The sequence below is a fragment of the Rhinopithecus bieti genome, unplaced genomic scaffold, assembly GCF_001698545.2.
Source record: "Rhinopithecus bieti isolate Rb0 unplaced genomic scaffold, ASM169854v2 scaffold_55715, whole genome shotgun sequence".
NCBI lineage: Eukaryota > Metazoa > Chordata > Mammalia > Primates > Cercopithecidae > Rhinopithecus > Rhinopithecus bieti.
In genome coordinates this window covers 910,906-925,629 of record NW_016822769.1, presented here as the reverse complement: position 1 = coordinate 925,629, position 14,724 = coordinate 910,906, and the positions used below count along the sequence as shown (strand labels likewise).

The 14,724-nt window shown below is 41.9% G+C and overlaps 1 protein-coding gene and 1 pseudogene across 1 annotated transcript in view; one reads left to right on the top strand and one right to left on the bottom strand.

The window, feature by feature from the left end:
- The window catches only part of CTDSPL2 (CTD small phosphatase like 2), a 109,278-nt gene that overhangs the window by 80,894 nt on the left and 13,660 nt on the right, over positions 1–14,724 (bottom strand).
- The window catches only part of LOC108521284 (heterogeneous nuclear ribonucleoprotein M-like), a 38,963-nt pseudogene that overhangs the window by 10,897 nt on the left and 13,342 nt on the right, over positions 1–14,724 (top strand).

Below are 14,724 nucleotides of genomic sequence, written 5' to 3'. Positions count from 1 at the left end.
CCCTTCTGAGCCAGCAATTTCCCATTTTCTCTAAGTTTTTTTTTTTTTGGAGATGGCTGTCACCGAGGCTAGAGTACAGCAGTTCTATCTCAGCTCACTGCAACCTCTACCTCCCAGGATCAAGCATTTCTCCTGCCTCAGCCTCCCAAGTAGCTGGGATTACAGGCGCATGCCACCACACCCAGCTACTTGTTTTCTATTTTTAGTACAGACGGGATTTCATCATGTTGGCCGGCGTGGTTTTGAACTCCTGACCTCAAGTGATCCACCTGCCTTGGCCTCCCAAAGTGCTGGGATTACAGGTGTGAGCTACCGTTCCCAGCCAGGTTTGTTTTTTATTTCTGCCTTCTGCCTGAATGGTCCATTGGAATGGGTAATTTTTCAGCTGAACCCCTGGCTGAACAAAACTTCAAGATAAAATTAACCTGTAAAAGCTTTAAGTTTACGGCAGGGCATGGTGGCTCATACCTGTAATCCCAGCACTTTGGGAGGCCGAGGCGGGTGGATCAGGAGGTCAGGAGTTTGAGACCTGCCTGGCCAATATGGTGAAACCCTGTCTCTACTAAAAATACAAAACTTAGCCAGGCGTGGTGGCGGGCTCCTGTAATCCCAGCTACTTGGGAGGCCGAGGCAGAAGAATCGCTTGAACCCAGAAGGCGGAGGTTGCAGTGAGCCTAGATCACGCCACTGCACTCCAGCCTGGGCGACAGAGCGAGAAAAAAAAAAAAAAAAAAAAAAGGCCAGGTGCAGGGGCTCATGAGGTCAGGCTTTCGAGACAAGCCTGGTCAACAAAGTGAAACACCGTCTCTACTAAAAATACAAAAAATTAGCCGGGCAAGGTTGTGGGTGTCTGTAATCCCAGCTACTCGGGAGGCTGAGGCAGGAGAACAGCTTGAGCCTGGAAGGCAGAGGCTGCAGTGAGCCGAGATGGTGCCACTGCACTCCAGACTAGGTGACAGTGCGAGACTCCATCTCAAAAAAAAAAAAAGGCTGTGTTTTCAAATTGGCTGGTAGGAGCTCAAAATTAAACCTCTGATAGAAACAATGTTACAAATACAGATCAGAGTTCCAGGGCAGCTCCTATGTGCATAGTTAACCCATAATATAACTGAATTCAAAAATCTAGAACCTAGCTAGGCCAGGTACAGTGGCTCACACCTGTAATGCCAGCACTTTGGGAGGCCAAGTCAGATAGATCACTTGAGCCTAGGAGTTTGAGACCAGCCTGGGCAACATGATGAAACCCTGTGTCTACTAAAAATATTTAAAAATTTGCCGGGTGTGATGGTGCACGCCTACAGTCCCAACTACTTGGGAGGCGGAGGTGGGAGGATCACCTGAACCTGGGAAGTCGAGGCTGCAGTAAGCTGTGACTGCGTCACTGCACTTCAGACAGGCCAACAGCTGGATAGAGACTCTGTATCAAAAAGAAAAAAGTAAATCTAGAACCTATTATACAAAAAATATAAAAAACTACAGCCGGGCACAGTGGCTCACGCCTGTAATCCCAACAGTTTGGGAGGCCGAGGCGGGCAGATCACGAGGTCAGGAGATCGAGACCATCCTGGCTAATACGGTGAAACCCCATCTCTACTAAAAATACAAAAAAATTCGCCACGCGTGCGCCTGTAGTCCCAGCTACTTGGGAGGCTGAGGCAGGAGAATAGCATGAACCTGGGAGGTGGAGATTGCAAGTGAGCCAAGATCGTGCCACTGAACTCTAGTCTGGGCAACAGAGCGAGAGTCCGTCAAAAGAAAAGAAGGAAAGGAAAAGGAAAAGAGAAAAGAAAAGAGAAAAGGAAAAGAAAAGAAAAGAAGGGCCGGGCGCAGTGGCTCAAGCCTGTATCCCAGCACTTTGGGAGGCCGAGAAGGGCAGATCACGAGGTCAGGAGATCGAGACCATCCTGGCTAACATGGTGAAACCCCGTCTCTACTAAAAAATACAAAAAACTAGCTGGGCGAGGTGGTGGGCGCCTGTAGTCCCAGCTACATGGGAGGCTGAGGCAGGAGAATGGCGTAAACCCGGGAGGCGGAGCTTGCAGTGAGCTGAGATCCGGCCACTGCACTCCAGCCCGGGCGACAGAGCAAGACTCCGTCTCAAAAAAAAAAAAAAAAAAAAAAAAAAAAAAAAAAAAAAAAAAAAAAAGACAAGAAAAAAAAAGAAAACTATGTTCCATATCTCAACACCAGGCCTATATGTACCCCTACTAAAGCTATAGATATCTGGTACTGGGAAAACTATGTATCTAAACGCAAAAAAAAAAAAAAAAAACACTTACTTTACACTACATAGAAAATTAACTCAAAATTGATCAAATACCTAAACATAAGAGGTAAGACTCCTAGAAGAAAATACAGGCTGGACGTGGTGGCTCACACCTGTAATTGCAGCACTTTGGGTGGCCAAGGGGGGTAGATCACCTGAGCTCAGGAGTTCGAGACCAGGCTGGACAACATGGTGAAACTTTGTCTCTACCAAAAATACAAAAAATTAGCTGGGTGTGGTGGGTGTGCCTGTGGTCTCAGCTACTTGGGAGGCTGAGATGGGAGGATCACTTGAGCCTGGGAGGCAGCGGTTGCAGTGAGCTGAGACTGTACCACTGCACTTCAACTTGGATGACAGAGTGAGGCCCCTTCTCAAAAAAATGTGTGTGTGTGTGTGTGTATGTGTGTGTAAATGGGAAAAGCTCATGACACTGGATTTGGCAATGGTTTCTTGGCCATGACAACAAAAGCACACATAATAAAAAGAAAAACAGATAAATTGTCAAAGTCCAAAATTTTTGAGCCAGGTGCCACGGCTCACACCTATAATCCCACCTACTTGGGAGGCTGAGGTAGAAGGACCATTTGAGAACAGTCTGAGCAACAAGGTGAAATTCCATCCCTAAAAAACTAAAAAAATTAGCCAGGCATTATGGTGCACACCTACAGTCCTAGCTACTACTTGGAAAGCTGAGGTGGGAGGATCCCTTGAACTCAGGAGTTCAAGAGTGCAGCAAGCTGAAAGCGCACCACTGCATTCCAGCCTGGGTGACACAGTAAGACCCTACCTCTTACAAAATTTTAACTTTTGTGTATCAAAGTACATTATCAACAGAATGAAAAGACAAACCATGGAATGGCAGAAAATACTTGCAAATCATGTATCTCATAAGAAGTTCTTATCTAGAATACACAAAGCATTACAATCTGAAAGAAAAAACAACCAGATTCAAAAGTGGGCAAACGACTTGAATAGGCATTTCTCCAAAGAGGATATACAAATAGACAATAAACATATGAAAACACACTTGACATCACTAATTATCTAATTATCATGGAAACGCTAATTAAAACCACAAGAAGAAACAGTTTCACACTCATTTGGATGACTATTATCAAAAAACAAAACAAGCTTCTTTTTCCGGCTGGAACCATGGAGGGTACAGAAGAGAAGAAATTTCCTGCTGTGGCAGAAACCCTTAAGAAAAAGCGAAGGAATTTCAGAGCTGAAGATCAAGCGCCTGAGAAAGAAGTTTGCCCAAAAGATGTTTTGAAAGGCAAGGAGGAAGCTTATCTATGAAAAAGCGAAGCACTACCACAAGGAATATAGGCAGATGTACAGAACCGAAATTCGAATGGCGAGGGTGGCAAGAAAAGCTGGCAACTTCTATGTACCTGCTGAATCCAAACTGGCATTTGTCATCAGGATCAGAGGTATCAATGGCGTGAGCCCAAAGGTCCAAAAGGTATTGCAGCTTCATCGCCTTTGTCAAATCTTCGGAACCTTTCTGAAGCTCAACAAGGTTCGATTAAATGCGAGGATTGTTAGAGTTCATATATTGCATGGGGTACCCCAATCTGAAGTCAGTAAATGGCTAATCTACAAGCCATGGTTATGGCAAAACCAATAAGAAGCGAATTGCTTTGACCAGAGAACGCTTGAATTGCTCGATCTCTTGTAAGATCATGGCATCAACTGCATGGAGGATCTGATTCATGAGAGTCTATACTGTTGGAAACGCTTCAAAGAGGCAAATCTTCTCCAACGAGGTGAATGAAGAAAAAACCACCCATTTTGTACAGAAGGTGGAGATGCTGCCAACAGGGAAGGAGCCAGATCCAACAGGCTTATTAGAAGAATGAACAAAGGTGTTAGCCGCATGGATTATGTTTTCGCTAGGCTCATCAGTTAACAAACAGTAGCCCACTTAAATTGAAAAATAAATAAATAAATAAAAATAAATAAATAAATAAATAAAATAAAATAAAAGTGCTGGCAAGACTGTGGAGAAATTGGGATCCTTGGGCTTTGCTGGAGAGAATGTAAAATAGTAAAGCTGTTGTGGAAAGTGGCATGGCAGTTCCTCAAAAAAATTAAATATAGAATTGCCATATGATCCAACAAGAACTGACAGTAGGGTCTCACACAGTACACCCACATTCATAGCAGCATTTTTCACAATAGCTAAAAGGTGGACACAACGGAAGTGTCCATCAATGGATGGATAAACAAAATGTGGTACATACATACAAATAAGTAGTATTCAGCCTTAAAAAGCAAGGAAATTCTGACATATATTATGAACCTTGAGGACTGTTTAATGGACACGGAGTTTCAGTTTGAGAAGATGAAAAAGTTCTGGAGATAGATGGTAGACAACAAGGTGAATGTACTTAATACCACAACTATATGCGTACAAATGGTTAAAATGGTTTAAAACAGTTTTTAACAAAACTATAGATCTTCATCTAATCCAAAGGTTTCCAAAAGAGTGAGAGACTAAGGACTCTGGAATTGGAAAACAAAATCTCTTTTTTTTTTTTTGAGACACGGTCTCACCCTGTCACCCAGGCTGGAGTGCAGTGGCAGGTTCACAGCTCACTTGCAGTCTCAACTTCCCAGGTTCAAGCGATCTTCCCACCTCAGCCTACAGAGCAGCTGGGACTATAGGGATGCACTATTACGCCCAGATAATTTTTTAATCTAAAAGTCCTTTGCCTACTTTTGAATCTGGTTTTTTTTCTTTCAGATTATAGATTGGGTCAGATTTCAGATTGGGTCCCACTGTGTTGCCCAGGGTGGTCTCAAACTCCTGGGCTCAAGTGATCTGCCCACCTTGGTCTCTTGAAGTGCAGTGATTACAGGTGTGAGCTACCATGCCCGGCCCTTTTTTTCTTTCCTAACCAACTACTGTCAACAAGGGTAGAATACAATGGGGACAGAAGAATAGGACAGGAAAAGGGATCAAGTAAAATTTGCCTCCTACCTCACCTTTTTAATATTTACTTATTTTTTAAAATGACAAAATAACCTGTAGACAAAAAAAGGCAATTGTCAGGTACACAAAGTGCTGAAATACTTCATCTTAATTCCAGACTTTAAAATTCTCTATCTATCTATCTATCCATCTATTTATTTTTTTGAGACGGAGTCTTGCTGTGTCACCCAGGCTGGAGTGCAGTGGCACAATCTCAGCTCACCGCAACCTCCGCCTCCCAGATTCAAGCAATTATCCTGCCTCAGCATCCCGAATAGCTGGGATTACAGACATGTGCCACCATGCCTAATTTTTGTAATTTTTAGTAGAGACAGGGTTTCACCATGTTGGCCAGGCTGGTCTCAAACTCATGACCTCAGGTGATCTGCCGCCTTGGCCTCCCAAAGTGCTGGATTAGAGGCATGAGCAACCGCACCTGGCCACAATATATGGTTTTTTTTTTTCCCCTAGGAATTTCATAACAGGAAATAGAAGAATAAGCAAGGTTGAGAGGAGACTGGGAAAAGATGGCAAAAATTGTAGAGGAGGAGCTGACCACAAGACAGTTTTGAGGGAACCAGTGCTTAGGGAAGAAGAAAAAGCAATCCAGTGCTAATTGGCGAGCCTCTCTTTCCACTATCAATATAACCAATTAGAACACTTTCCTTTGGTCTAAACTGAAGAGAAGGCAACCTGAGGGCAAAGAAGTCGGGGAATTACAAGCTACAGCCTCAGAAAGAGAAGAGCACTTCTATGACCCACTGGAGTTTTGCCTAGAGATCCATTCTTATAAATTAACTGGGTTCTGCCTAGGCTATAGAAAGCTAGAAAGAATGCCACCACCAGCCTAACAACAAAAAGCCTGAATAAACTACAAAATTGAACCCTTTAAAAACCCATCCAAGAGCTGAGGACTCAGGGCAACCAGGCGATTTCAAATCCAAGAAAATACAACCCCTAGGCCGGGCACAGTGGCTCAAGCCTGTAATCCCAGCACTTTGGGAGGCCGAGACAGGCGGATCACGAGGTCAGGAGATCGAGACCATCCTGGCTAACACGGTGAAACCCCGTCTCTACTAAAAAATACAAAAAACTAGCCGAGCGAGGTGGTGGGCGCTTGTAGTCCCAGCTACTTGGGAGGCTGAGGCAGGAGAATGGCGTAAACCCGGGAGGCGGAGCTTGCAATGAGCTGAGATCCGGCCACTGCACTCCAGCCTGGGCGACAGAGCGAGACTCCGTCTCAAAAAAAAAAAAGAAAATACAACCCCTTCCTAGTAGAGACAGAATGCAAGCACTGGCTCACCTGAGGGTAGACCAAGGGAAGAAACAATGGTGCCATAAAAGCAGGTAAAAAGAATTCATCTAAAATTGTTAACAAACTGCTGAAGGCAAAGTGTGCATTAGCATGAGAATATTATTCCTGAGAGACACAGTTAACAAGCGAAATTCAAACCATTTGCAAGATCTTCCACAGACCTCCACCAAAGGCTCATAATATGGGAACAAGGGACTGAAGAGAGCCCTCCTCTGGGGTGCAGTGCTTGAGGAAGGGAGCAGCTTCTACAATGGGAAAAATACAAAGCCCCAACCAGATCCTTCTCTTCTAGGGAACAAAAACTGGAAGAGACTGGTGGAGGAATAGCAAGCCCAGTTACCCGTAAGGCACAAGTGAATTGGGCAGGTGGGGGAGTGAAAGGAAAAAAACTCTACCACTGTAGGGGAAGGAAACAGCGTTGGACCCAGGGTCTTATACCAAAGACATTAGAGATCTTAGAGATCTAATGTCTCTAATACCACTGAGGCAAGAGCAGAGAAACTCTTTTCCAGACAACACCTACAAAGATCCAAACTGCAGTTTGGCCTAGAGGAGCAAGATCATTGATAGAGTTCTACTCATGACGCCAAGGCACACAAGCCAAACACTGAGAGCTGATCAGGAAAATTCAGAAACACCTTCCCACATGCCAACTACCAATCTAAGCACAAAGTAACACGAGAGAAATTTGAAGCCAATGTTGCACTTAAGGTACCCTCTGCAACAACAAAACAGAAAATCAGCTTAACTCCTGACTAGACTGACTCAACTCCCTACACTAAAAGTCCAGGAATGCAATGTTCCAGGTATAAATACTATTTACTCATTCTTTACTACCCTATTCACAATATCCAGCATTCAGTAAAATATTGCAAGACACACAAAAGAGGATGAAATTACAACCAACTGCCAAGAGAGAAAGCATTCAACAGACCAGAAATCAAGATGAAGTTAAAAAAAAATTTTTAAAAACAGAAATTAAATTTTTGGCAAAGATCAGTAAACTGATAAACCGTTAGCAGTTTGAGAAAAAAAGACACAACCATTATTAGGAAGGAAAAACTGAATATCACTATAGATCCTATATACTTTTAAGGAGAATTTACAGAATATTACCAACAGGACCAGGCACAGTGGCTCATGCCTGTAATCCCAGCACTTTGGGAGGCCAAGGCAGGCAGATCACCTGAAGTCAGTAGCTCGAGACCAGCCTGGGCAACAGAGTGAAACCCCCATCTCTACTAAAATTACAAAAATTAGGCACGGTGGTGCACACCTGTAATCCCAGCTACTCAGGAGACTGAGGCAGGAAAATCGCTTAAACCTGGGAGGCAGAGGTTGCAGTGAGCCGAGATCACGCCACTGCACTCCAGCCTGGGCAACAGAGCAAGACTCCATCTCAAAAAAACAAAAAACAAAAAACAAAAAAAAACTTTATGCCTGTATACTCAATAATTTAGATGAAAGTCAAATTCCTCAAATCATATGGATCCCCAAAGCTCACACATCAGATAACCTAATTAGCCCCATATCTATTAATTTCTAAAATTGAAACTGTAGTAAAAAACCTCCAACATAGAAAACTCCAGGCCCAAATGGCTTCACTCGAGAATCCTACCAATCACCTAAAAAGAAACAATACAAATCTACATAAACTTTTCCAGAAAACAGAAGGGAACACTTCCCAATTCATTTTATGAGACCAACATTACCCTGATAACAAAACCAAACAAACATAATACAATATTAATTTGGCCCAGTACACATTAGGAATTCTTATGTAACATCAGCAACCTGATTTTATTAAATTTAAAATATAAAGGAAACAATTTTAAACATACATATACAGCCTCACGTTGGTAACGCTATTATTTATGCCAGAATTTACCATATCCTTTCAGTTCTTTAGAGTTCCATTACTAGATCAATTCTTTTCTATTACAGGTTGAGTATCCCGAATTTGAAAATACAAAATCTGAAATGCTGCATAATCCAGAAACTTGAGTGCTGACATGACACTCAAAAGCAAATGCTCAACCAGTATAATGCAAATATTCCCCCCCCCCAAAAAACATAAAAATAGACCTTTGGTCTCAAGTATTTCAGATAAGGGATACTCAACCTGTATCAGTAAAAAATGGAATAAATAAGGCGCGGTGGCTCACGCCTGTAATCCTAGCACTTTGGGAGGCCAAGAGGGGGCGGATCACAAGGTCAGGAGTTCGAGACCAGCCTGGCCAATATGGTGAAACTCTGTCTCTACGAAAAATACAAAAATTAGACGGTCATGATGGTGGGTGCCTGTAGTCCCCGCTACTTGGGAGGCTGAGACAGGAGAATCATTTGAACCCAGGAGGCGGAGGTTGTGGTGAGATGAGATCACGCCACTGCACTCCAGCCTGGGCGACAGAGCAAGACTCTATCTCAAATAATAATAATAATAATAATAAAGATTGGGAAAACGAGTATGCTTAGGAAAGAAATCTGTAAATGAAAATGATACACTTTAAGCATCATCACAAAACAAACATAGCAATAAGGACACTTTAAGCCTAAGAATTCATGACATTGGAAGAAAAAAGTATATAATGTAAAACAATCCCACTTGTTCAAACACTAGAACCACATCTACTTTCAGGAATACAAAAAGTTAATTGCCCAGCAATTCAAAACTGGGCAATAAAATTTCCTTTCTACTTGCCTGCAGCACAAGTAAAAGGATTAAAGAGGTAGTGGGTTGGAGTTGGAGAATGAGTCTCTTTCAAATGTTCATTATAAACTGCATCATTAATTCTGCTAGAATCTCTACTGCCTCTAAATTTCAGACTCACACTCAACCATGTTCTCAACAATTTTACTTGGTACCTCAAATTCAACTCACCCAAAACTGAATTCACTTTTCGCATACCACCCCCATACCAAAACCGGCTCTTCTTACTGTATTTTTCCTAATACATTCTTCATGACAAGTAATGTTACTACCATCTTACCTAATTAGCCAAGCCAGAAACTTAGAAGCCATCCTAAACATCCCAGTTATTATTCCTCTTTCTTATCTTCTATAGTCAATCAACAAATCCTGATGATTTTACCTCTGAAATATTTCTTAGTCTTGTTCCCTTTAAATGGATCCTTGGCACTGCACAAACTTGCCTGTTCCTCTCACCCAGGTTTCCCATCAACTGCCTTCAAAATAAAGACTAAACACTCTGGCATTGCATATATGAAACCCACAATAACTACCTCCCAGTCTTTTTTCATTGCTATTTGCTGCCACATTTTTTTTTTTTTTTTGAGATGGAGTCTTGCTCTGTCGCCCAGGCTGGAGTGCAGTGGCACGATTTCGGCTCACTGCAAGCTCCACCTTCCGGGTTCACGCCATTCTCCTGCCTCAGCCTCCTGAGTAGCTGGGACTACAGGCGCCCACCACCACACCTGGCTAATTTTTTGTATTTTTAGTAGAGACGGGGTCTCACCGTTTTAGCGAGGATGATCTCGATCTCCTGACCTCGTGATCCACCCGCCTCAACCTCCCAAAGTGTTGGGATTAGAGGTGAGTCACCGCTCCCAGCCGGCTGCCACTTTCTTAGCACTGCAATAATAGTTTCCTGCCCACACTGTGCTCTATACATGCTTCTGCTCTTTTTACCTCATTCTTTCTATTAACTATTACCTTCATCGTTTAAAACTCAGCCCAAGTATCATGTGTAAGTAACCACCTCTGTAGCCTCAAACCTGTGTAAACTCTGTTATTATCTCTAATTTACCTATTAAATCATATTAAATAATCTGTTTCTTTCTCTTTAATTGCACTACACTGTAAATCTTGAAGGTAGATGCTGGATCCATAACTCTAGTAACCTGACACACAAATTAACTCAAACTTTGTTGAACTAAGCCACAATTTTCTAACCTCTCTCAAAAGGCCAGATAATTGGGGTGGGGAAGACTGTATCACTGAGACATAAACAATCTTCACATCAATACTCAATTCTTGCCTACAAAAAGGGGCTTATAAATAAACTAAAAGTTTCTTCCTCATAAGATTTCCTTCCCCTTCACAAAATCCATGATACCAAGCAATTTTTGAGGCAGACAATTATGGTTTCAAATTGCCTTGTATTAACAATAAGATTACAATAATGATAAAAGCATAAACTCAGTTGATAATCTGCTCCTAAGGTCTTGAACGCACACATTTCTACCTAAACAACATTAAGAGATAATAGCACATTGTATATGAAGTATCCTCAACAAATTAGAACTTACTTATGTGCCCTATTTACAAATGTATTTGCTAAATGAATGAGAAGTGGTATACAGCCTGAGCATCCCTACTAGGAAAATTTGAAATATAAAAATCTGAAAATCCGAAATGTCCCAAAATCCAAGTTTTTGAGCACCAACATAATGTTACAAGTGGAAAATTCCACCCTGACTTCATGTTACGAGTCAGTCAAAATGCAGTCAAAACTGTTTCATGCACAAAACTATTAAAAATATTGTTTAACAGAGATACAGACCAATGGAACAGAACAGAGCCCTCAGAAATAACACCACACATCTACAGCCATCTGATCTTTGACAAACCTGACAAAAACAAGAAATGGGGAAAGGATTCCCTATTTAATAAGTGGTGCTGGGAAAACTGGCTAGACATATGTAGAAAGCTGAAACTGGATACACCTTATACAAAAATTAATTCAAAATGGATTAAAGAATTAAATGTCAGACCTAAAACCATAAAAACCCTAGAAGAAAACCTAGGCAATACCTTTCAGGACATAGGCAAGGGCAAGGACTTCATGTCTAAAACACCAAAAGCAACAGCAACAAAAGCCAAAGTTGAGAAATGGGATCTAATCAGACTAAAAAGTTTCTGCATAGTAAACGAAACTACCATCAGAGTGAACAGGCAACCTATAGAATGGGAGAAAATTTTTGCAATCTACTCATCTGACAAACGGCTAATATCCAGAATCTACAAACAACTTCAACAAATGTACAAGAAAAAATCAAACAACCTCATCAAAAAGCAGTTGAAGGATATGAACAGACATTTCTCAAAAGAAGACATTTATGCAGCCAACAGACACATGAAAAAATGCTCATCATCACTGGCCATCAGAGAAATGCAAATCAAAACCACAATGAGATACCATCTCACACCAGTTAGAACGGCGATCATTCAAAAGTCAGGAAACAACAGGTGCTGGAGAGGATGTGGAGAAACAGGAACACTTTTACACTGTTGGTGGGACAGTAAAGTAGTTCAACCATTGTGGAAGACAGTGTGGCGATTCCTCAAGGATCTAGAACTGGAAATACCATTTGACCCAGCCATCCCATTACTAAGTATATACCCAAAGGATTATAAATCATGCTGCTATAAAGACACACGCACATGTATGTTTATTGCGGCACTATTCAAAATAACAAAGACTTTGAACAAACCCAAATGCCCATCAATGACAGACTGGATTAAGAAAATGTGGCACATATACACCATGGAATACTATGCAGCCATAAAAAAGGAATGAGTTCCTGTCCTTTGCAGGGACATGGTTGAAACCGGAAACCATCATTCTGAGCAAACTATCGCAAGGACAGAAAACCGAACAATGCATGTTCTCACTCATAGGTGTGAAATGAACAATGAGAACACTTGGACACAGGGTGGGGAACATCACACACCGGGGCCTGTCGTGGGGTGGGGAGAGCGGGGAGGGATAGCATTAGGAGATATACCTAATGTAAATGACGAGTTAATGGGTACAGCACACCAACATGGCACATGTATACATATGTAACAAATCTGCACATTGTGCACATGTCCCCTAGAAGTTAAAGTATAAAAAAAAATTGTTTAAAATTACCTTCAGACTATATGTGTAAGGTACTTGTGAAACATAAATGAACTTCATGTTGAAACTTGGGTCCTTTCCAAGATACCTTATTATGTATATGCAAATATTCCAAAATCCAAAAAAATATGAAATCCAAAACACTTCTGATAGCAAGCATTTTGGATGAGGGATACTCAACCTGTTCTGATGTGTCATGCATTAAGACAGAAACAAGAGTAGACAGTACATATAAATAAAGAAAATTACAAAAAGATCACAAATCAAACATTAAAGGCAACAAAGTCAAGATTTGCCGTAAAACTTTATGTATATTTACAGTTGGCTATATAAAAAATAATACATGCATGCAATGGTTTTAGAGTAGACTCCTGAAGGAGTTACTAAAGGAATGACCTCCAAACTAGGAGGCAGACACACTCAGGTTCCAGTCCTTCATCTATCATTAGTTAGCTGTGAGACACTGCTGAAGTCATGTAATCATTCTAGCACTTTGTTTCCTCAACAGCAAAAGAAATTATTGGACATCAGATCTGGCATTTCACATGTAAATTTTACCTAAAAAATAAACAAACAAAGACGCTGTCAAAATGGGAGATGAGACATTAATCAGAGCTGTCTTCATCCTTCCATCATATACATCTCTTCCTGCAGCACCCTAATTAAGATAAACATTCACTACATGTTAAGGAGTCTTCAGAATGATTCATCACAACAAAACACAAATGTTACTGGACTAGATGACCTCTTTGGTCTCCTCCAGCTCTAAAATTCTCCGGGTCTGTTAATTTATACTCTACCTTACAAATGGTATGATTACTAAATTTATATTAACTTACTATATTCATGAAAGAGCTAAAGTCATTGCCCTCTGTGACATCAAATGACATTTTCAAAAGTAGCAGCATGTTTCCACTTAGTCTACATTCCTAGCCTGAATAATCTGAAATCAAGTTTCAGGTATTACAACTGTCCACCTTTAATCTTCACTACTTCTATAAACCTTCACGGTGAAAGGAGGAGGAGGAGGAGGAGGACTTGGGGAAAAAACAGATTTCTCAGTCACCTAAGAAAAAAAATCAAGACAACCAGGGAAGAAGGACTAAGTATAGGAGCATTATATAAAACATCAACTCGGCAGGGTGCGATAGCTCACACCTGTAATTCCAGCACTTTGGGAGGCCGAGGCAGATGGATCACTTGAGGTCAGGAGTTCGAGACCAGCCTGGCCAACACGGCAAAACCCCGTCTCTACTAAAAGTACAAAAATTTCGGAGAGTGGTGGTGTGCATCTGTAATCCCAGCTACTCGGGAGGCTGAGGCAGGAGAATCCAGGAGGCAGAGGTTGCAGTGAGCTGAGATTGTGCCACTGCACTCCAGCCTGGGTGACAGAGCGAGACTTCGTCTAAAAAAAAAAAAATCAACTCTACAACAGGAAGATTCTTTTTTTTTTGGTTTTGAGACGGAGTTTCTCTCGTTGCCCAGGCTGGAGTGCAGTGTCGCGATCTCAGCTCACTGCAAGCTCGCCTCCCAGGTTCACGCCATTCTCCTGCCTCAGCCTACTGAGTAGCTGGGAATGCAGGCACCTGCCACCATGCCCGGCTAATTTTTTGTTTTTGTTTTGTTTTGTTTTTTAAAGACGGGGGGGGTTTCACCTTGTTAGCCAGGATGGTCTTGATCTTCTGACCTTGTGATCCACCCGCCTCGGCCTCCCAAAGTGCTGGGATTACAGGCGTGAGCCACCTCACCCGGCCGGATTTTTTTTTTTTTTTTTTTTTTTGAGACGGAGTCTCACTCTGTCGCCCAGGCTAAGGTGTAGTGGCGCGATCTCGGCTCACTGTAACCTCTGCCTCCCGGGTTCATGCGATTCTCCTGCCTCAGCCCCAGTGGCTGGGATTACAGGTGTGCACCACCACGCCCGGCTAATTTTTGTATTTTTAGTAGAGACGGGCTTTCACCATGTTGGTCAGCTGGTCTCAAACTCCTGACCTCGTAATCTGCCTGCCTCGGCCTCCCAAAGTGCTGGGATTACAGGTGTGAGCCACCATGCCTGGCCGAAGGTTCCTTTAATCCTATTCACAACAAAGTGTGTGATAAAGACAGGTGGTCTTTCTGGATCATTAATATTTCTGATATATGGTCTTCTCCGCTTTTCCATTTAGCTAATATTATAAAATTATTTAAAAACTACTAAATATAATAACCTTATCAAAAACATTTGGCAAAACACAGGACTATACAAAAAACAAAAGAACTGAGTTAGGCTGATCAAATTATGGGGTTTTCTCTGACTTAAAGTTTT